Here is a 23760-nt window from a genome sequence, read left to right as displayed (position 1 = left end):
AAAGCAACAATATCTACCTTTACTGTTTCAGTTCTTCCTTATACACAATCAGATATCCATGGAACAATGGAAGTACTTGTGCTGCATTGTTTCTGTTTATAAATAATGTCATCTTGAGGACCGAATCAAAGGCTTTGACAGACTGAAGCAGCCTGTGCCTATATAATATTTTATTTATTTATTTTACATTTGTTTACCAGGAAGGTTTGACTGGATACAGGTCCTTTTTCAGCGAAGGCCCAGGGAGAAAAGCTCCAGCAATAAGAAATACACACATTGTAAAAAATTAATGATAATAAAAGGGAATTCTAGTAGCATACAAATTCAGCAATAGTACAGAGATGGGCAATACAGTACTTAGAGGTAACAGCAACATAACGTGATACTTGAGTATGTGCATTTAGATAAAGTGGAAGACAAATTACAATAGAAATGAGAGAAATGAATGAAGTACAATAGCACTAACTGAGCAAGGTGTAGTTAAATATACAGAGCTTAGAGTTATCCAGGAGGGTTGCAAGAAAAAAGCCATGTGTTTTCTAAGTGAGTAGTTAGGAGATTTTTGAATTGTACTATGGAGCAGTTAGTGGACATAGAGGTAGGCAAATTATTCCAAAGACGTTTGACAAGAGAGATTCCCCAGCTGAGTTGTTAGCTTTGGTGGTTTCTAAAAGGAGTTTGTCACTGCAGTGTAGGGCTCTAGAGGTGGTGTATGGCTGTATAAGATTCCTTAGAGCAGGGATTTTATCTGGTTGATACAGGATTTTGTGGGTAAAAGATAGTTGTTTAGTGTAGGAGGTGAGGGAGTTTTAGCCAATTTAGCTGTTTAAGAGCAGTGCAGTGATGTAACCTGTGTGTGCATCCATAGCAAACTTGGCAATTTTATTGTAGCAGGATTCTAGCTTGGTAAGATCAGTTTTACAAAGCCTGGTTAGTATTGGGGAGGCATATCGGAGAGTTGACAGGAGGTGTGTACAGGTGATGGTAGCTTTTGTGGATCTAGTTAAAAAATTGTTGTTTCTGTAAAGAAGACCTAATTTTTTGTGAACCTGTTTAATTATTTGGACAATATGAATGTCGAATTTCAGATTGTTGTCAGTTTCAACCCCTAGCAGTTTAGTATGTGTTACTGGGGTGATAACCGGACTCTAAACTGAAAGCTAGGTGAGTAGAATGAGTTTTTGAGTGGTAAATGAGAAGGAGATTTGTTTTACTGGCGTTTAGAATGAGTTGGGAGTTGGTGAGCCATGTTTCTACTGATAGAAACAAATCCTGGGTTATGGTGTGGAGGTGTTGTAGGTAGGAGGCTGTGCATATAAGTGTAGAGTTATCTGCATATTGTGTCACAGAGACATGAAGAGCGGAGGTGTATTGTTGATTGGTAAAGAGGGAGAAAAGTAGAGGTCCAAGGATGGAGCCTTGTGAGACCCCTAAGGCAACTGGCAGGAAAGTAAAGAGGTGGTGCTGCCACAGTATGGCCTGCTGACATCCTGATAGGTAGTTTTGGAACTGGGTGATAGAGGAGCTACTAAGGTTTAGGGAGGAGAGGACCTTGATCAGTTTGTTGTGATTTACCATATCAGTCATTGTCCATGACTTTAATGACATTTCTAAAGAAGTTAACCATTTTTGATGAAGTTTAATTGATTAATATCTAAGAAAAGGATAACACCTGTTTGGTGTTACTGTGGATTGCTGTGGTGAACTATATGCCCGATTAAACCTTCTATCAGTGTTCTTTCGTTGTTGACTTGGTGCTTTTTTTTGGTTTATCTAAGAAAAGGAGGTTATCTATACCAAGTTAATGAATTCAGATATGAAACATTCATAGTATTACATTTAATACTTGTAAGACTCATAGAGCTATAGTTGCCTCGATCACCGGTGAAGCTGTGCTTATGCAGTGGCAGTTTTGTGTAGAGGCTGCGGTGAGATTCAGGCCTTCTTTAACTGGTGCTGAAAAAGAATCAACAAGTATGTCATCAGGGCCCATGAATACAGTGTTCCAAGACTGGGATATGGCTGAGAAAACTTGATCTGTTGTGATTTTGGAGGAAATATTTTCTAATAGGGGAGCAAACAAGATGAGTAGCTCACATGAAGCTATACCTAAATTTATCAACTTAGATATTGACTATTGACTAACGACTGGAGTACGCTGTATTGTTATAAATATGATCTGGTCATTTCTGGGTTGCTTCTAAGTTTCCTACCACAGTTGAAGAAGATTTTAAGTGTTTTCATGGCTACAGACAAATAATGTAGATTTAAGTTTGCAATGTATATAGCACTGTTGAGATTCCTGCTAACCTGTTTCATTTTCTTGTTTCTTTTTTTGTGAAAGAAGACATATTATAGATGGTAAGTAGTTTCTACTTTTTATTGAATCATTTGATAGACGTCCACCACAGGTATCTATTCATTTCTCACTTCATTTGAAGTGGATAGGGATGGCCTTCTCAATACAACTGCTTAGGTGATTTTTGGATTTGGAAGTGAAAGTGGCAGCTATGGCAATGAGTTGAAAAAATCAGGGTTACTTCTGAATTTTTGTGGGTATAACATCATTACATCATATAAATCTCTAAAACTATGAATTTTGAAGGAAGGGTGCCACATGTTTTAAAGAAAATGAATACAAATGTGTGTACATTTTTAACTATGGAAGTAGGAAACCAGGGTGAAATACAGACTTGGACAATATCAACAAGGACCAGGTCAAGGACATTGCAGTGGCTTGTGGAAGGCTGATTATTTGTTCAAGGTAGTAGCAACTGAAACAATCTAGGAAATATTGAATGGTATATATCTGCCAGTTAACCTTTGGCTAGATAAAGTCACCAAGTAATTGATGTTAGTTTGGGCAGAAAATTCATCCACTGGATTTACTTAATTTTTATAGTCATTCATAATTATGGATAGAATCTTTTTGCAATTTGCACTTCTTTGAGGTCAACAGTTAGAGTCCTGGAAGATTTCCCTTGAGCCAATGCGATCCTGGATAGACATGAATATTCCTCTTCATGGATCATGTTCATGGCTTCATGGATTAGTACTACACTAAATGCCCCTGTGGCCCATTATAAGCCTAGACAATTACCCCATGTGAGAATCAAACCCCACAACCTTGTTTCTCTAGGGTAAACATTTTAACCATTATGCCAACCTCCCAACCCTCAGTTTCCAGTCAGTCTAAAAGAGTGATAGGCAATCAACTCAAGTATAATGGGATGTTATCAATAGACTAAAATCAAGTTTCAGTAACTATGCAGGTAATTAATGTGTTTGAGAACCAGGAGGGTCACAAGTTGGAGACTGTTCTTTTCTCAGACACCTAGCATTGATTAATGTCACCTTAACAGAGTCCAAATTATAATTTCCTGTGCTGGGATATTCAGAAGACATATTCTGTTCCATCACATCTCCATAATCGATTTGTATCCTGACTCTCACTTTTATCTTGCAAATATTGTTTTAATTCCAAAACCAAATACATATTTGTATTAAAGACAACTGTCAGCCATCTGTCTTATTAAATACAGACATCAAATTATGCACTATATCAACACATAATTACTTGGCCTCATATAGCCCTTCCATTATCCATATTGGCTAGTTTGGATTCCTTCCAGGCAGATGTAAACGGTCACACATATCCTTCATGTTATGATACTATAGAATTGAACAAATTTTCAACACTATCAAATGAAATTAGCCATATTCCTAGTTGGGACACTTAAAGCATATCAAACAAATTGTTAGCACTTTTAAATGCATATACTTCTATGATCAGGACATGCATTGAAAGCTTTTGATAAAAGGTATAGCACTTATTTGTTTCCAGCTAATAAACTAGATCATGTCCTAAACATGCTATCAAAAGCTAAAAATACTACATCAATGGGTCCTGACAATATATCTGGAGGGATCTTAAATAGCATATATCATGATTTAACCACCCTTCTAGTAACATTGCTCAACCTCAGCCTCCATAACAGTTTTGTACCAAATGAATGGAGAGCAGCTACAATCCAGCCATCTATCTACAACCCCTTTTTCCCATTTTACACATGGAGTCAGTGTATCACTTCAATACTGACAATCATCTAGAACCAAAGTGTACACTACCAAATGGCTAACCCTGCCATGGTTCTTCTTCCACACCGCACACTTGTTCACACATTCACACTTATGGCCAATTTAGATTGTCCATTCCAATTATTGTATGTCTTTGGAATGTGGGAGAAAACTGGAGCACCCAGAGGAAACCTTCATAAACACAGTGAGGATATGCAGACTCCACACAAAAGGCATAACAGCCAAGAATTGAACTGGGAATCCTCTTGCTGAGAAGTCACAGTGCTATCCACTGCACCACTGTTCCACCTTAGAGCAACTACAGTCATTTCCTTGTATAAGAGAAGACCATCCATGCACCTAGGCAATTACAGACCCATTAGTCCAACCAGCCTTATATGCAAAGTCATAGAAAGACTTATCATGGAACAAAAATGAAAAAAACATAAAGAATCTCCAAACATGGGACCTATTTCAATTTGGATTTGTTGAGGGCAGGTTATGCTTACTCAACATGGCAATTTTTTTAAAAGGTTACCTAAGCAATAGATGAAGGTAAAACAATACACACAACATTAATAATAATAGTCAAGTGACTTTAAGTGACTGGCTTGTGAGGAAGTTTGACTTCAGTACTCCACATGACCACAATAATTTGTATGGTCATTCATATAATGAGAATGATCAGATTCTAAATGATTCATTATATAAATACAAAAGTTTGGATATGGACAATAATTACCTAAATTAATGTATTGAAATAATTATAATCCCTAAGGGGCTAAGAGTGTGGAAATTTTCCAATAATGTACAGGAAGATTCTGAATTCACCATGAGTTGGTGGACATGTTTGATAGATTGGGTTTTGATTTAATGAAAGCCGTTATTAGGCAAAATGACAAAAATATGTTAACCTTAATGAAAAGTATTGAGAATGTCAATGAGAATATTGTGAATGATCTGCTTTTTACTGTTGATGAACACAAGAAAAATATTTTGAACTTAGGGGACAGATTGACAACAAATGTAAGCAAATATATATCTGGAAATAAAAGAAAGATGGATAGAGATAGGCAGGAATATTTACATAAAAGTCACTACCCTAGACCTAGGTTTGTTAATAATTATTTCTCTTGAGATAATTTAAGCCCCCAGGGTGGGGAGATGGAGGAACAAGAGAATATGAATGATATGAATATAGGGGAAAATGTTGTTAATACACATGACTTTCCATTGCCTTACAACCAGTATACCAGCAATGGGACATGAAGGGGGGGGGTAAAGACAGGAGGAGATTTTGACTGAATCAAGTTCTGAATATGAAATATTGAAGGAGGGATTTAAAAACTCCTACAAAGGAGTCAACATTTTCAATTATAGTGAAGTGGAAGTAGGTATACGTCATTTCCAATTACTATCAAAGGGTTTGAATTTTGATCTGACAAAAAAGTGTGATTTGAGTAAAACAATTATTGATGTTAAACTGTTCTTAAGAAAAATTAATTTCCAGTTGATTTTTGATAAGAGAATGGTAATGAGGGATTGTGACATGAGTTTGCAAAAAAGAAGGGTATACAACCCACCCTTACATTCCCAGTTGAAAAATTTAGAAACAGCTATTGAAAATGAACTTAGGGTGATGATGAGTAAGAACAGGTTTTACTCTTATTTAACCCAGGGGAAAAGGAAACATTAGTTGAATTGAAGAGCAATTGACAACTAAGAGTTATGAAATCTGACAAGGGGAGGGGGGTTGTTTTAATGAATAATGTGATATATGAGTCAAAGATGTTGGAACATTTGAATGATGAGAATAAATATTCCTAAGTCTCAATTAACAAAATCAATATGGCTTATAAAAAAATATATATGCAGCCTTATATGATTTACTACTGGAAGGTTTCATAGAAAGGAAGTGATTTGAATTCCTGCACAATCCATGCCCATGAGTCCCTTCTACATTTGGAATACCAAAAACCCAGAAAAATGTACATGATCCACCCTTAAGGCTAATTGTGGCTGCAGAGGGATCTGTAACATCCCCTTTGGCAAGGTATTTAGATATAAAGCTTAAGCATTTGGATATGAGGAATGAAATGCTGTTAAAAGACTTGTGGGATTTTATCAGGAGTATTAAGCAAGAACATTTTAGTGAGGACTTAATTTTCATTACCATAGATATTGTAGATCTATTTCACTCAATACCACATGCTATTGGCATTGAGTGGTTTGAGGAATATTTAAGAGAAGACACCCATTTAAACCATAATGAGATTTATATTTGTATGGAGTTGATTGAGTCGATGCTAAAAAATAATTATATCTTTTTTCAGGGAGAATTCTTTCAGTAGATTAGTGGAGTGGCAGTGGGGGCAAGGTGTGCCCCTATGTATGCCAACCTGATACTAACAGTGTGGCAGAAGAAATTTGTCTTGAATAGTGTATACAAGGATTGTTGGGTATTTTATAGGTGGTTTTTAGATGATATTCATATTTTTTGGAAAGGAACATTTCAAACGTTTTTGGAATTTTGCCAGTATATTTCTGAATCAACTGAATTTTTAAGGTCACATATAATGTAGGTCACAAAGAAATTGCTTATTTAGATGTTACTATTTATAAGGATAACAATACATTAAACTCAAGGGTATTTAGGAAGAAGACGTATTCCAATTCTATTTTACATTATGCTAGTGCTCACCCTTTCCATCAGAAGAAAGGTATTATTAAAGGGCAATTTGTGAGAATCATTAGAATGACCTCAGAGGAGGAGGAATCTAGAAAGGAATGTGATGTTTTTACATCAAATGTTTTGTGAACATGGCTACCTAGAAACTTTAATTGCTCAAGTGAAAAATGAAGTAATTAGTGAAAGGGGTGTTAAGTATGCCCCGATTTTGGGGATTATGGAAAGTAGCCTTGTTAGTGACCAGCTAAGTCTGAATGACAATAAGGATGAGGGGGCTTTTGGATCGGCATTCATCACTGATTTTAGTGGTGATGCAAATGCTGTAGGTAAAACCATGGAAAGAAAATGGGGTCTATATTAGAACATCGAAGTTTCAAAACTTTGAATGTTCTAATTTCGAACCCAATTCAGCGAAAGCTGAAAATATCATAGCAACAGAAAACCTCATTTTTTCCTAGGGAAAGAATTTGGTTGTCCATTTCTGTTGCTTCAGTATTTTCAGTGCTGTGGTGGAAAGTTACGGGTCAGGTTCAGGTAAGTGTGTGATTGAGTGCGGGTTAGGGGTAGTTAGGGTACAGGTTAGGTATGTGTGCGATTGTGTGGATGTGAAGGTTAGGGCGGGTTAGCTGAGTTAGGGTTAGGGCACGGGTGAGGTGAGTGCGCGATAGTGACGGACCTTAGGGTTAGGTTTTGGGTTAAGGTAAGTGGATAGTTAGTGGTGTGTGTATAGTTTAGTGTAGGGTTAGGTGTAAGATTTTAGGTGTATGTGTGTGGATTGCTGTTTGGTGTTGTTGTGTTGTGTGTATGTGTTTTGGAACAGCACATTTTTTCCCTAGGAAAAACTCACTGTTCTGTATGTTCGATGTTTTCAGCTTTCGCTGAATGTGGTTCGATATTAGAACATTCAAAGTTTTGAAACTTTGATGTTCTAATATAGACCCAGAAAATTGACTAGGTTTAGCAAAATCAGCAACCTTAAATTGGATTTTAAAATCCCATTCAAATGTGTCTATAGGAAAGGAACAAGTATAAAAAATATCTTAGAAGGGCACTATGACTGTAAAAGTAGTGGAACTAGAAACAAGAAAGGGACATTTAAATGCGGGAGATGTGCGCAGTGTCCTTATATTAAAAATATTGAATCAGTCCACTTTGATTCTAGAAATAGAACCTTAATGGCAAAAAGCTATAGCAATTGTGAGACTAGTGGAGTTGTTTATCTTGCTATGTGTGAGTGCAAGGCATTCTATGTAGGAAAAAATGTGTGGAAATTGAAAAGAAGAATATACAAGCATTTGAATGTCATAAACAATAAAATGTTAACAATGCACTATATAGACATAGTATAGAATGTGAAAGGGGAAAGTATAGTTTTTTTGTATCAGAGGAGATCCCAAGAGATTTGAGGGGTGGTATGTGGGAAACCAGAATAGAATACAGGGAACTTTACTGGCAATTTTTTTTAGAAGCCAGTCGGTTCCCTGGACTAAATTATGTTTTATCCCTAGCCCCAGTATTAAAGCTGAGAGCAGCAAGATAACAAAATTTATAAAATTGCAATATTTAATGCATTAAGTTTATTTTATTATATTTAAAAGGCATTGAAAATACTTTATTTGGTGAATGAAGCAGTATACATTGAGTCAATAGTGGGTGCACAGATGAAAGTCTATGAACACAATAAGTTTAACTAGCAGGTAATTTTAGGAATTATTATCCTTAAGGAGAGTGTAGTTTTTCTAAAGAATAATGTAGGAAGTAATACTGATTTTTGTATGTTATGAAATTTCATTAAAATAATAATAAGGTTTAGAAAAATGCTTTTTAATTAAGTTATTAATGTGATAGAAGTGATATGAATTGTGGGTAGAGTGTATGAAATGTTAACTTTAGAGATGTGTTTTTTTTATTGGTGAATTTGTATTTAATTGGATTATTTAAGGCTTGTAGTTTGGTTTTTAATTGTATCTGATGAAGTTGAGGACAAAAACATATTTTAAAGGTCTATCATTAATGTGTGTGCCATTTTTGCTGCATTAAACCTGTTTTTTGGCCAGTGACAGTCTGATGTTTATCTGGAGGTCCATTGAGGTGTGGATGACTGGTTAATGCACACAACATTCTTCACTCTGATCAAGCCTTGTGACACAATCCCCCACTCAGGAATAATAGAAAAGGTTAAATAAACTGGGAATAAACCCATATGTCACTCACTGGATTGCCAATTAGTTCGCATATAGGATTCAAAAGACTAAAATAGGTAATGTCCCAGCACAAAGATACCAGCCACCAGTGGAGTTCCACAGGGTTCAATGATGAGACCTCTCCTGTTTGGTATTTACTTCTCTGTAGTAAAAGTCAATGCCAAATGTCTCTGGCTGACTAAATTTGCAGATGACTGCAAGCTATGAGCAGTTATTGATTCCCTTCATAACTTAATCATCCTGCAGGAAGGTTTGTCCCAATTAAATAACTGGTGCCAATAGCATGGACTGAAACTAAATGCTAAAAGAAAATATTATTGTATTTACTGGGAAGTCATCAACCTTGGGGAACTACCACACTGGTAATACATCCTAAAATACGCCCTAACAGTTGAACCAGTTGTTTGGGATTTAGCCACTTATGTGAAGATTGACCTAACTTTTGAACAGCATATGTTCATTGTCATAAGAAAGTCCTTCGATATTGCATAGCTTATAAACAAAGGGACTATGTCTAAATGTAGGTTATCATTGTCTCTCTTTATTCACCCCTCATTAGGTCAGTCACTGACTACAATGGACTCTTTGGCATGTACCTCTCCAAAAACGTGCAACTGGAACACCCACAGAGATAGCATCTTAAAAGATATAAGCCTAAACAATATGTCCTATATGGACTGATTCAAAGCCCTGTCACTATACTTAATATCTTACAGGCTGCTAATAGGTGGCCTGTGTCTGGCATAAAAGGCATCTCCCAACCAATACGTATGGACCCCCCGCACATCATCATGCATCAATACGTTAAATGGCATTCGAAATACTTATTCTAGGGATCAAAACCTCTTTTGCAACAACAGCAGAACTGTTTGATGGAATAGGCATATCTCACAGAGAATACCACTGCTCTTCAACAGACTCTCCATCCATATAAAACAGAGCTCATCCTTGTCCATATTCAAGCACAACCTGGAGCTCTGGATGGTTAATAGAAATTTTACCTCAGGACTCCCCCTGTGCTTCTAGTGGACAGAAGCAGTTCTTATATGTTTTTCCCATGCAAGGGTCCCCTCAAATTATCAATGTTATGATGCCAGTTATTCTCACTAGGGGTAGTATATAATTACCAACAATGAGGTGACTAATTCCAATCTAATAACAAATATATATATTTATTGATATATATATATATATATATATATATATATATATATATATATATATATATATATATATATATATGTCCTGATAAGCAACCCTGCAAGGCATGCAAAACTTAATGTTGCTTCATTCCCTTTTCAATCCAATCACAGTGCTTTCATGTTCCTCAATCATACAACACCAAAATAATAAAATATTACCAGCTTTAAGGATTTTTTAAACAACAATTGTGCCCTGATCAATCACCTTATATCATTCAACCAGTGTTATACCTCCTCCTCCAAACTGGCAAATTTCTATTGGCTTATTATGTCATTTTAAATAAATGTATTACCAATTTCTTCACTATGAGACTTAAATATAGTGGAAAAAATTACAATTAACTTAAACAAGGAGTTGCAAACTAGGTATTTTAAAATCAAAAGAAAAAAGCATATAGTATCATCAGACTTCAACCAACACAGCTTTAAATGATCATGAAGGAAAAATAACTGAAGTTGAGTCTCAGACTGAATTTTTTAAAAACAAAATAACTGTCTCAAAGATAAAGTTAATGATTAATAAAATAGACTGAGATGAAATAGCATTAGAATATAGGGTAGATCTCAAATGTATGAGGGAGATAATATAATAAATGTTTTAACACCCTAGCTACATAAAAGTTTAAATCTACCTGAACCTTTATCTTTTGGAAATGAATTGGCACATACATTTCTGACAGCCCATTCAAATAAGGAAAACTCAGCACCACATCCAATTATAGTTAATATTATGTCCAGCATAGAAAAAGATAAAATAATAAATACAGCATGGTCTAGTCCCTCCCCACATTAAAATAGATGAACATGTAGTCAGATTTGACAATGATTATTCCAGTAAAGTAATGAATAAAAGAAAATCCTGCTCACCACTGATTAAGAAACTTAAGATGAACACTATAAAGCCACATTGATGTTTCTAGCAAAGGCAATATTTATTTCTGAAGCAATTAAAATATTTGACATACTAGAGGAAACATCCACTTTTGCTAACAAAAATAAAATCCTTAGTAATACTTAATAAATGGATTGAAACAGTATATCCCTCAAGAGACAGAGTGAACTGAATTCCTGGAAAACTGCTTCTAAAATTTAAAAGGTTAAAAACAAGTGACTTTTACTGTCTGACTGCAAGACTTTTATTTTCTGGAATAAAAGATTTACCCTTTAAATAAAAGGTTTGTATTGGACTTTAAGCTTCAAAACGTATGCAAGTATGTATTTATATTTTAAGCTAAAATATTTTTTCATGATAAGAAATATAAATTGTTAGCTTTACTGTTTTATTACATTTACAGTAAAAGACTTAATATATTTAAGTTACTAAATTTATAAATGTATATCTAACTGTTAAACAAATATATCCTGTAAGAGAATGTCATTAAATTATAAGCAATAGAATTGGTAACTTTGCTTAGTATGTCCATTGCTGGGTTAACTGAATGTCAAATCTAAGTAACATGCTAATTAGAAGTGTTAAAGTGCTGGTTAGTTTGGTTTCTTTGTTCCACTGTAACACATTCCTTTCACAGATCATTCATGAAGCAATTAACACTTAAAAAAGCCTGAGAACAAAATAATGTTCCAATTGTGTGGAAAAGCTTGATTCTTAGTTGCCTTGCTTCCAACTACTCTTACAGCTATTTTTGAAGAAAATCTAGGTCAAAGTTTATCACTGGTGTCTGTGAAGACATGAAGAAACTTTCTTTTTTTTTTCTTTTTTTTGCCAAATAGCTTCCTTACATTCCAGTCAGAAGCTATTTGGCAAATTCTGCTTAATGCAGACAAATATCCTGGGTTAAATGAAGCAGTGAATATAAAGTGCTTTTTACAAGCACAAAGACCTAAATAGGCACAGTAAAAGTTTTTAAACATTTAAACTACAGAAGTTTTTGACAATTATGGTTGTTTAAACAACTTTCAAAAGTGCAAATGATTTGTATATGTTTAGTAGTATTTTGTATTTTTTACTGTGACTTTAACTACATTTTATTCTTGATTGGTCTAAGAAAATCACGTGTACACATTTTGGTACTATTTAAATTGTATTCAGTATGAGATATGTACTTTCTGATGAAGTTCACAGTTAATAAAGGTGGACGAAACGCGTAAGAGATACTTTTGACTCCAAGCCTCTTGTCTGTTCACAGTGGTCGTTGTAGTTTGTGTTCCTAAGTTTTAATTTTCAAGTTTGTGCACTATATATATATATATATATATATGAGAAATCTACTCAAAATAACATTTTTAAATATTTATTTAAAAATGAAGAATCAGTAAAACAAAAGTTATAGTAATTTTTTATATTCATCTGTTATATTGAGCTGTTGCTGACATATGATTTGCTTACATGTTGCTGAATGTTAATAGCTTATGCTGTAATGTCACTAATTCTGTACATATTAGTAAAGTTAGATGTTTGTTACTGATTAGAATAGTTTAAAAGAATTAAGACAATTGTGAAATTTAGCTCAAAACAGCAGTTCACAGTGGCTAAAACATACATTCAAATTACTCGACCGCAGGGAGGACATGCAGACTCCACACAGAAGGCACTCCAGCTGAGAATAGAACAGGAGAACCTCTTGCTGTGAGGCAACAATACTACCGCTGTACCACCGCGGCTTCAATTGGTTGCGTTTTGTTGGTAATAAATAAAATTACAGTTATAGACTTGATTTGTTTTTGTTATTTATGAGTCTTAGTAGTTTAGTTTGTAGAAAAGAAGAATTAAAAAAAAAAGATTATTGTTGGAGGAATGGATTAGAGTCTTATATGCAATTAAATTAATATGGAGGGTAAATGTGCCATAGTATATTTTAAAAGAAATCTTTTTTTTTTTTAAATACACATTATAGATAGTTTTAATCTGTTATATATTAATGTAAATGGATTATATACTGGCAAAAAAAAAAATCATTAATGAGATATCTACAATTAAATAGAGGAGGCATTATATTCTTGCAAGAGATTCATGTGATAGCTAAATATATACAATATTGAAATAACTTAGGCTATGAAATGTATCATCTGTTTCTTTTAGCAAAAAGAGTATAGGAAATGCTATAATTTGGAGAAAATCTACTATAATGTCTAAAGTCATGGAATCCATTAATGATCCCAAAGGAATGTATACTTTTATAATAATTAAAAGTAATGCCAAGCCCAATACACTAGTTAATTTTTACTAGTTCCTTGGAAGATGTGCAAGACTGGCTAAAGATCACTTAAACTTACTACAAAGTCATTGGAAGGGAAGTTTATTTTTAGTAGGCAATTTTAACTGCATGTCTAGTACAGAAGATACAAGTGAACAGAAGAAAACTAAAATTATAGCATCAGCTAAAGCACTAAACATATGGATTAGTAATATTAATTTAGTTGATTTTACAGTAAAAGAAGATTAGTCAATGTTCTTCACACACTATTCTTATGCTTATGGGCCACAAACTAGAACTGATTGGATTTATGCCTCTGCAGATTTACTTAATAAAGTGAATTATTTTAAAACTATTCCTTGTTCTTTATCTTATCATAATGCACTGAGTGTTAATATATTAATGGATATAAGGAAAGTTCAGATTATTTTTAGAATACCATTCTATATATGATGAAATTAAAAGAATTTAAGGTTACCCCAAGGAACAATTCAGTAATGTTACCATCTGCTTCTTTTAGCAGAAAGAGTATATGAATAACTATACTTGGAAAAAAAATCTACTATAATGCCTTAGGTCAAAGAGTCCATTAATGATCCCAGAGGAATGTATACTTTTATAATAATTAAAAATAATGTCACACTTTATACACCAGCTAATTTATATGCCCATGTCTATATCTATCTGCATTTATATCTGTCAATATTTATATCTCTATATAGTCGAAACCCCACAACATCAAATATGACATAGTTGAGACAAAATCATCGAAACCCACAACAGTGAAAGACCAGATTAGTGAATGTCTTGCCAGGGTAAGTAACTACTAGCACCAAATGTCACAAAAATGAAACTGCATCATCCCCAACCCACCCAGGTGGGGGGATGCACCCCCACACCCCCCAACTAAATATAACAACTTTGAGATTGCGCTACTGTTAGGAAAAGGGCAAAGTTCACCTTGTTGTTCAACAGGTTACTTATTCTGGGAAGACATTTGCTGATCTAGTCCATCACTGAAGTGTGTTTTTGCAGATTTTGTCTCGGATATGTCATCCTCAGTCTTCTGCAGTTTAATATTTTTAGGTAGACCCATATATATATATATATATATATATATATATATATATATATATATATATATATATATATATATTGCATTCAATATCTTTAATACCTGACAAAAAATTTCAAAGAGAATGTAAAAAAAAAATGTTAACTTAATTCTTACAACATCCTAAAAAAGATGAAAATTACTTACAGAAATCATGCAAGATTATGGGATTATGGTGGCATTAACTTCCCCTAATGTACAATCTTATTCTATTGCTCCAAATTTTAGCTCTGTTATACTCTGGATAGACTCAACTTACACTAGTGAATGGAAAAACATTCAGGATTAGATGATATTAAATTTGTATAAAGTTATTAAATATGATAAATTAAAAATATGCAATAATCCTTTCATCTGGTTAATAAATTTACCTTAAAAGGAAATTAATTTCAATCTTTAGACTCTGCATATATGAATCAGTTCTTAAAAGAGTTAAGAAACATGTTTTTAAAAGTCCATTAATATCAAAATGTAAATTTATGTGCTTTCCCATTGCACACACCTCTAGATTTAAGGAAACTCAGAACAATGTTAAAATGAATTTACTAAAAATGGAATGGATTTGTGTTATGGTTTGATTACTTTGAAAAAGGAAAAGCTAAGTGACCAGAATATTTAATAAAATATTATAAGTTATACAAATATGTTAACCAGTTAATATTACCCATCAGTAAGAATTTAAATGAATTAGTAGATAATATGAGTGAAAAGAAACAGAACACTATTCACCCATTATATGAACATTTCAATGTTATCATCACATGTAAATTGACCTATAAAGGAAGCTTGTCCAAGTCACATAATGTAATTTTTACTTAAAATAGTCAAACATTTTCACATTTATTCTAGAAAGTTTTTTCATGGAAATATATACATAAAATTTTTTTTACTGCCTATAAAATCTCTAAGTTTAGTAAAATGGCTGCTTCAGTATGTTGTAGATGCAGTAAAAATATAAAAGCTAATTGGGCACACATGATAAATATGTTTTTTAGGAGTTATGGACTGATAATTGTTCTTTAACTATAGCAATAATACTAATTGTGATGCCCCTGCACTGGCTCCAGTAATCAAGGAGCCTCAATCCTCACCACTAACACCAGAGAGGGATGTACGCATTGGGAGGAGGACAAGTACACACAGTAAAGTGCAACTTCCCTTAAGAGCACACAGATATCACAGTCAGTCTGGAGGCTGGTTTCTCCCTCTCTCTCAAGATCCCCAATAAGACACCCCACTGGCATAGCTATAGGGTTAAGATCTCAGCCAAGTGGTCAAGCCAATACCTCCAGCACCCTCTCTGTCTAACCAGTGCATTGTGTCCCTGCCCAAGTAGCTGACACACACACACTTTGAGATTCGATTTATATATAAACACACATACACTCCTGGTGAAGGCTGGCACAGGTTTACTAGCTATGCCCTCTTCTTCACAGACTATAAGGTAGTTATTACTGTCACCAACCACCACTTATCAGCTACTACAAATGCCCTTACAAAGGGTGACCAATCCTACTGTGTAACGTTACTATTATCTAAATGATAAGTGTGACCAAGACTAGGAGTGGCCTGTACAGTCTCACCAAATACATATGCAAGTACTCTAAGAGCTTAAATATCTATCACAAATATCAACTACAATGATAGCTTTAAATATATTTCATAATAAATAATAAACTCAAGTAAAACCAAAAAGCAAAAACTAATAAAAAACAAACGGTTTCACTCAAGCCAAGGTTCCAAAAAGATAGGAAATGCACTTTATTCAATACAAAGACACAGCGTTTTTCGCCCCTGCAAAAACAGGAGCTTCATCAGCATTAAACTCAACAAGTTACGAATTTTTTTAAAAAGAAAACGTAAATGAACAACTAATGATGTCATTTCCTCCTCTAGCAAATTAGAGGCATTTAAAGATATATGTACTAAAACATATGTATTTTAGGCTGGAAACCATTCACAAAGTCGTCAGATCACAAAGCAAATCCAGCCACATGTTAGAGCATATCTAATTGTTCACCTAATCTATAAAAGTAAATAATAACAAATAATAAGGTGTAAATGTATAAGTATGTAAGATGTATCAAGTATAAAAAGTATTTTATATATATAAATAAGTCAACTGCCAAGAGTCTGGCCAATTTACTTAAAAACAAGTTTGGTTAAAAAACAAATTAGTTAAAAACAACTTAACAGCTAACCCCTAGTAACACAATGCATACTAGTAGGCCTGCATATGCCCATACTTTTAAGTAGTTAGGACAAAGGTCCAAAATGGAATGTAACCAAGTCCAACAGTGCACTAAAATAGGAAGGAAGGGCTGTATTAATATGGTCACATCAAGTACATAGGGCTATATAAAAACCAACTGACCACCACAACGAGTCAAGAATGTAAACAGCAATAAAGCCATTTACCTCAAGTAGCTTTTATATTTTAGGATGGATGATATGTTGCAATTATCGTTCAAACCAGGGTAAGAGAAAGCATCCAATTGTAATTGCCACTCCAACTCACAGGATTCTAAGATTAAAGATTGGGGGCCGCCTCTGATAGTTGGTTTAATATTGTCAATTCCCATAAAAAGGAAGCTGTGCCCCCCATTACTTAGAATGTGTTTGGAGAGGGCATTGTCGGTTCTCTTATTTTTAATGGCATATAAGTGCTGGTAGATACGATCACAAAGACACCTATCCATTTTTCCCACATAGAAGGCAGGGCAACATTCACAAAGGGCAATGTACACAACAGATCTAGTGGTGCAGTTGATCTTGTGGTTGATTGAAAATTTTCTCTTACCAATGGAGAACGAATTACCAACCCTAAGGTATCTGCACCACTTGCAACAGCCACAAGTGAATGTGCCTTTGTGCTTCACCATGGAATCAAGCCCTTTATTTCTTTGCAATAGATCCTTAAGATTGTTACCCCTTTTGTAAATAAACAGTGGGGAAAGGCCCAGTCTGTGGTGTAGACCAGAATGGGTAATAAAGGACCATTTTTTACGTATAATAGAGCACAAATGCCCAGAGTTTGAATTGTATAGGGAAATAAAAGCAGTAGAAAAGTTGGGGCTAGTATTAAGATGAATAGAATCATAGTTAATACTAGTCTCCAATATGTCATTCACATTTGGGTCACGGGTAGGGTCTACAGTCCCAAGTGCCATATCTTGCTCGTTAGGTAATAGTAATGGTGAATAAAACCCATTCAGACGTTTACAAGATACTTCATCTCTAAGATCAGTAAGAAGGCTGATGGGGTAGCCACGATTCAAAAACATATCGACCAGAAAAGTACACTCTTTTTCAAAGGCAAGGTCACTGCTGCACATACGTGCTGCTCTGACCAATTGTCCCTTGACAACAGAAAGCTTTTGCTTCCAAGGGTGGCAACTTGAAAAATGCAAAAATGAATTGCAATATGTTGCCTTCCTGAAGATTGTAGAACAGAATTTATTGTTATCTAGGTCCTTCGTTAATTGAACATCTAGGTAATCAATCTCGGACATCGAGAAATGGTACGTGAATTTTAAAAATTCCGTAGAAGCGTTCATGTGGTCGATAAGTTTTGATGCGGATTCCTCATTACCTTTGAACAATATAAAAATATCGTCCAGGAACCGAGTGTATATTTTTGAAGCCTCCATGAAGAGGGGGAAATTGAATAAATACTTCTTCTCCCAGTAGGCAACAAACAGGTTGGCAACACTGCCACCACACGGCGAACCCATTGCAATGCCTTTCTTTTGGAGGTAATACCCCCCTTCAAAGAGAAAGAAGTTGGAAGAAAGAATAATGTCCAATAGGAATGTGACCAAATAGATATCATTATTCGAGGCCCCACATTCCTTTAACATAAGTTCAGTCCATTCGACAGCCTCCTCATGTGGGATTGATGTGTATAAATCGACCACATCAATGGTCAAAAAGTTTAGGTCTTTGTCGAATTTGATGTTATTAATCATAGAGAGGAACGACCAAGAGTCCTTGCAAATTTGGGGGATAGTTTTCAGATGTTCACTAATAATGCTGTCAATAAGACGGGCACAGGGATGGGTCATTGAGCATCTACCATCAATCAAGGCACGCATAGTTGGATCAGTGATGCTCTTATGCATCTTAGGGATCCCGAACATAACAGGAACCCTAGGGTAGGAAATATCAATAAAATTATAGATGTCAATATTAATCCTGCCTTCTAGATACAAGTCCCTAAAATAGCCTTTGATTTTGTTGTAAGTGCCATTCATTTCATTTAATGAGGAACTTTCATAGGCAGTTGAATCTAATACCCGTAACATCCTGGTAACATACTCAGCTTGGTCAAAAATGACCAATCCCCCTCCCTTGTCCGGTTTAATGACCCTGACAGCCATGCTACAAATTTTGTTTAAAGCCAAGATCTGGTCAGGGGAAATGTTCATATTATCCCCTATTTTATGAGTAGTTTCGACCAAGTATCTAAGGTCGAGCTCATAGGCTTTCTCAAAGGTGTAGAGGCTGGGGTGTAAAGGGGGATTAAAAATGCTTGTTAGTTTTAACTTAGGCAGATCACCAGGTGTTTCATTACTGAAAAGAACATTGAGGTTTAATTTACAATCAAAAAGTTTTAAGTCTGTTAATGTTTTAGCAAGCTTAAGTTTGTAGTCTGGGACAAAGGTCAAGCCTTTGGCCAAAAGTTCAATAAGTTCTTCCTCAATGATGACATCAGTGAAGTTGTAGATGTGAAAGTCACCTTTAGAGTTCGACAGTACCACCGGGGATGGTTTCACCCCCAATACATCACCTATAGGGAATGTCAGATAATTGGTCAGTTCCTGTTCCTGTTCTTCTGATGCCAATTGCCCTTCCTCCCTAAAAAAGACTTCTGGTAGTTGGTGTTGTTGTTCTTATTCAAATATTTAATCCTGTTGCTTCTTCTAGGGCCTTGCTGACCCCCTTCACCCTGCCCATCATTACTGGGGCCTGCCTCTGAGGGAAAGTGGTCAGAAGCTTCATTGTCCAAGTTGCCTGATATAGAGGGATTTCCATTAAAGTTGACAGAGGTGGCAGTCTTTTTAATCAGGTTTGGATAAGCCTGAGAAGATCTATAGGCAAGCTTATCTCTTGAAAGCTTTTTAACTTTGCTATCTTTCAATTTTGCAATTAAAGAATCTATGCTAGAAAAAATTTGATTGTAGTCGAATTTATACCTAAAAAAATTAATGTCCTTTTTAATTGTATCATCAAGTATAGAAGCTTCATCGAGAAGGACTGTAATATGGTTAGAATAATTTCTAATCATTACTTCCAGTAGCTCTGCCCCCTTTTTGTTGAATAAAGACTCTAGTTCAGACAAAAAGTTAGCGTCAAAAAATAGGCCAGTGGGGGTAAAAGAACTACGCAAGCCTTTAGGGATAATCCTTTCATTGAGACATTGTTGGAAGTACGAAACCTCCAACTGAAGCTTCTTAATTTTTAACAATTTGTTGTCAAGTATTCTTAAATTCGAAGCAATAGTGTCAAGAGAATTACCTTGCCCAAGTGCATCTGTCACCGGTACGCCTGATGAAACAAATTCACCAAAGGAAAAAGCAGACAAGGTCCTCGCCCATTCGGGCATAGAGGCAGTACCAATGAGTGAATCAGCGCCTCCGGGCATCTGTTGTAAGCCAAGATGAGGGGCACCGTTAATATCGGTGCCTGTAGAGCCGTCTCCATTCCTGTTGGTGTTGCCAGGAAAGCTATTAACTGAAGGAGTATGCAGCAATCCGTTGCCAAGCGAAGGGCCATTGTTTTGCAAGCCGCCAGAACCAAGCGGAGGGCCGTTGCTTTGTAAACCACCAGAAAGGAAGCTATGTATGCCTGGGGAGCTGTTGGTGCCAGCCGGAGAGGAAGAAACAGCAGCAGAAGATCGCTGAACCTGTCCCGCTGGAATAACACTGTTGCTAGCCCCACAAGCAGACGTGTTGCCATCTGAAACCAATGAAGGATGGGCATTTCCTTGACTGGTAGTGTAACGTTCAATAGTTTCCAGCCGCGAGTTCATAGTGTCAAGACGCTGAGACAGCGCTAACATCAGCGCTTGTATATTCCCATTGTCAGATTGAATTTCAAGACTATCAGTCCCAAAAATGTTCGGAGACCTCGGACTGAGAGTGCCACCGGACGACATACTACTCAAGTAAAACCAAAAAGCAAAAACTAATAAAAAACAAACGGTTTCACTCAAGCCAAGGTTCCAAAAAGATAGGAAACGCACTTTATTCAATACAAAGACACAGCGTCATTTTTGACCAAGCTGAGTATGTTACCAGGATGTTACGGGTATTAGATTCAACTGCCTATGAAAGTTCCTCATTAAATGAAATGAATGGCACTTACAACAAAATCAAAGGCTATTTTAGGGACTTGTATCTAGAAGGCAGGATTAATATTGACATCTATAATTTTATTGATATTTCCTACTCTAGGGTTCCTGTTATGTTCGGGATCCCTAAGATGCATAAGAGCATCACTGATCCACCTATGCATGCCTTGATTGATGGTAGATGCTCAATGACCCATCCCTGTGCCCGTCTTATTGACAGCATTATTAGTGAACATCTGAAAACTATCCCCCAAATTTGCAAGGACTCTTGGTCGTTCCTCTCTATGATTAATAACATCAAATTCGACAAAGACCTAAACTTTTTGACCATTGATGTGGTCGATTTATACACATCAATCCCACATGAGGAGGCTGTCGAATGGACTGAACTTATGTTAAAGGAATGTGGGGCCTCGAATAATGATATCTGTTTGGTCACATTCCTATTGGACATTATTCTTTCTTCCAACTTCTTTCTCTTTGAAGGGGGGTATTACCTCCAAAAGAAAGGCATTGCAATGGGTTCGCCGTGTTGTGGCAGTGTTGCCAACCTGTTTGTTGCCTACTGGGAGAAGAAGTATTTATTCAATTTCCCCCTCTTCATGGCGGCTTCAAAAATATACACTCGGTTCCTGGACGATATTTTTATATTGTTCAAAGGTAATGAGGAATTTGCATCAAAACTTATCGACCACATGAACGCTTCTACGGAATTTTTAAAATTCACGTACCATTTCTCGACGTCCGAGATTGATTACCTAGATGTTCAATTAACGAAGGACCTAGATAACAATAAATTCTGTTCTACAATCTTCAGGAAGGCAACATATTGCAATTCATTTTTGCATTTTTCAAGTTGCCACCCTTGGAAGCAAAAGCGTTCCATTGTCAAGGGACAATTGGTCAGAGCAGCACGTATGTGCAGCAGTGACCTTGCCTTTGAAAAAGAGTGTACTTTTCTGGTCAATATGTTTTTGAATCGTGGCTACCCCATCAGCCTTTTTACTGATCTTAGAGATGAAGTATCTTGTAAACATCTGAATGGGTTTTATTCACCATTACTATTACCTAACGAGCAAGATATGGCACTTGGGACTGTAGACCCTACCCGAGACCCAAATGTGAATGACATATTGGAGACTAGTATTAACTATGATTCTATTCATCATAATACTAGCCCCAACTTTTCTACTGCTTTTATTTCCCTATACAATTCAAACTCTGGGCATTTGTGCTCTATTATACGTAAAAATTGGTCCTTTATTACCCATTCTGGTCTACACCACAGACTGGGCCTTTCCCCACTGTTTATTTACAAAAGGGGTAACAATCTTAAGGATCTATTGCAAAGAAATAAAGGGCTTGATGCCATGGTGAAGCACAAAGGCACATTCACTTGTGGCTGTTGCAAGTGGTGCAGATACCTTAGGGTTGGTAATTCGTTCTCCATTGGTAAGAGAAAATTTTCAATCAACCACAAGATCAACTGCACCACTAGATCTGTTGTGTACATTGCCCTTTGTGAATGTTGCCCTGCCTTCTATGTGGGAAAAATGGATAGGCGTCTTTGTGATCATATCTACCAGCACTTATATGCCATTAAAAATAAGAGAACCGACAATGCCCTCTCCAAACACATTCTAAGTAATGGGGGGCACAGCTTCCTTTTTATGGGAATTGACAATATTAAACCAACTATCAGAGGCGGCCCCCAATCTTTAATCTTAGAAACCCGTGAGTTGGAGTGGCAATTACAATTGGATGCTTTCTCTTACCCTGGTTTGAACGATAATTGCTACATATCGTCCATCCTAAAATATAAAAGCTACTTGAGGTAAATGGCCTTATTGCTGTTTACATTCTTGACTCGTTGGGGTGGTCAGTTGGTTTTTATATAGCCCTATGTACTTGATGTGACCATATAAATACAGCCCTTCCTTCCTATTTTAGTGCACTGTTGGACTTGGTTACATTCCATTTTGGACCTTTGTCCTAACTACTTAAAAGTATGGGCATATGCAGGCCTACTAGTATGCATTGTGTTACTAGGGGTTAGCTGTTAAGTTGTTTTTAACTAATTTGTTTTTTAACCAAACTTGTTTTTAAGTAAATCGGCCAGACTCTTGGCAGTTGACTTATTTATATATATAAAATACTTTTTATACTTGATACATCTTACATACTTATACATTTACACCTTATTATTTGTTATTATTTACTTTTATAGATTAGGTGAACAATTAGATATGCTCTAACATGTGGCTGGATTTGCTTTGTGATCTGGCGACTTTGTGAATGGTTTCCAGCCTAAAATACATATGTTTTAGTACATATATCTTTAAATGCCTCTAATTTGCTAGAGGAGGATATGACATCATTAGTTGTTCATTTACATTTTCTTTTTAAAAAAATTCGTAACTTGTTGAGTTTAATGCTGATGAAGCTCCTGTTTTTGCAGGGGCGAAAAACGCTGTGTCTTTGTATTGAATAAAGTGCGTTTCCTATCTTTTTGGAACCTTGGCTTGAGTGAAACCGTTTGTTTTTTATAATAAATAATAAAAGAACAAGACAATACTCAATCAACCCAGTAACTACAGAGTTCAGAATCACAGGAAATAATTTAAACAACATTTCAAGGCAGTCTTAAATAAATATAGAAAACATCTAAATTAATCTTTACTATATTCCTATATATATCTAAAAGAAACTATTGTACCCTAGACTTACTTACAAAGCAAAGAAAATGCAGAAGTGCTGAATGGATGTTTCTAAGTCCAAGACAAGATACAAAAATGCCCTGTCTCATCTCTGAGAGAGTTCTTAAATTAATATCACATATTACTCCTGGGTTAGCCTGGATGACACCACTCTTTGTCACTTGTGTTCAGTTCCCAGGCTAACAGATACCAACAGAATTTTATCATCTCTGTGTATGAAGCACATATCTGTCAGATGTGCAGCTGCTGA

This window comes from Protopterus annectens, chromosome 12.part0 (assembly GCF_019279795.1).
Source record: "Protopterus annectens isolate FY-2018-M chromosome 12.part0, PAN1.0, whole genome shotgun sequence".
Classification (NCBI taxonomy): Eukaryota; Metazoa; Chordata; order Ceratodontiformes; family Protopteridae; genus Protopterus; species Protopterus annectens.
This window is presented reverse-complemented; position numbering follows the sequence as displayed.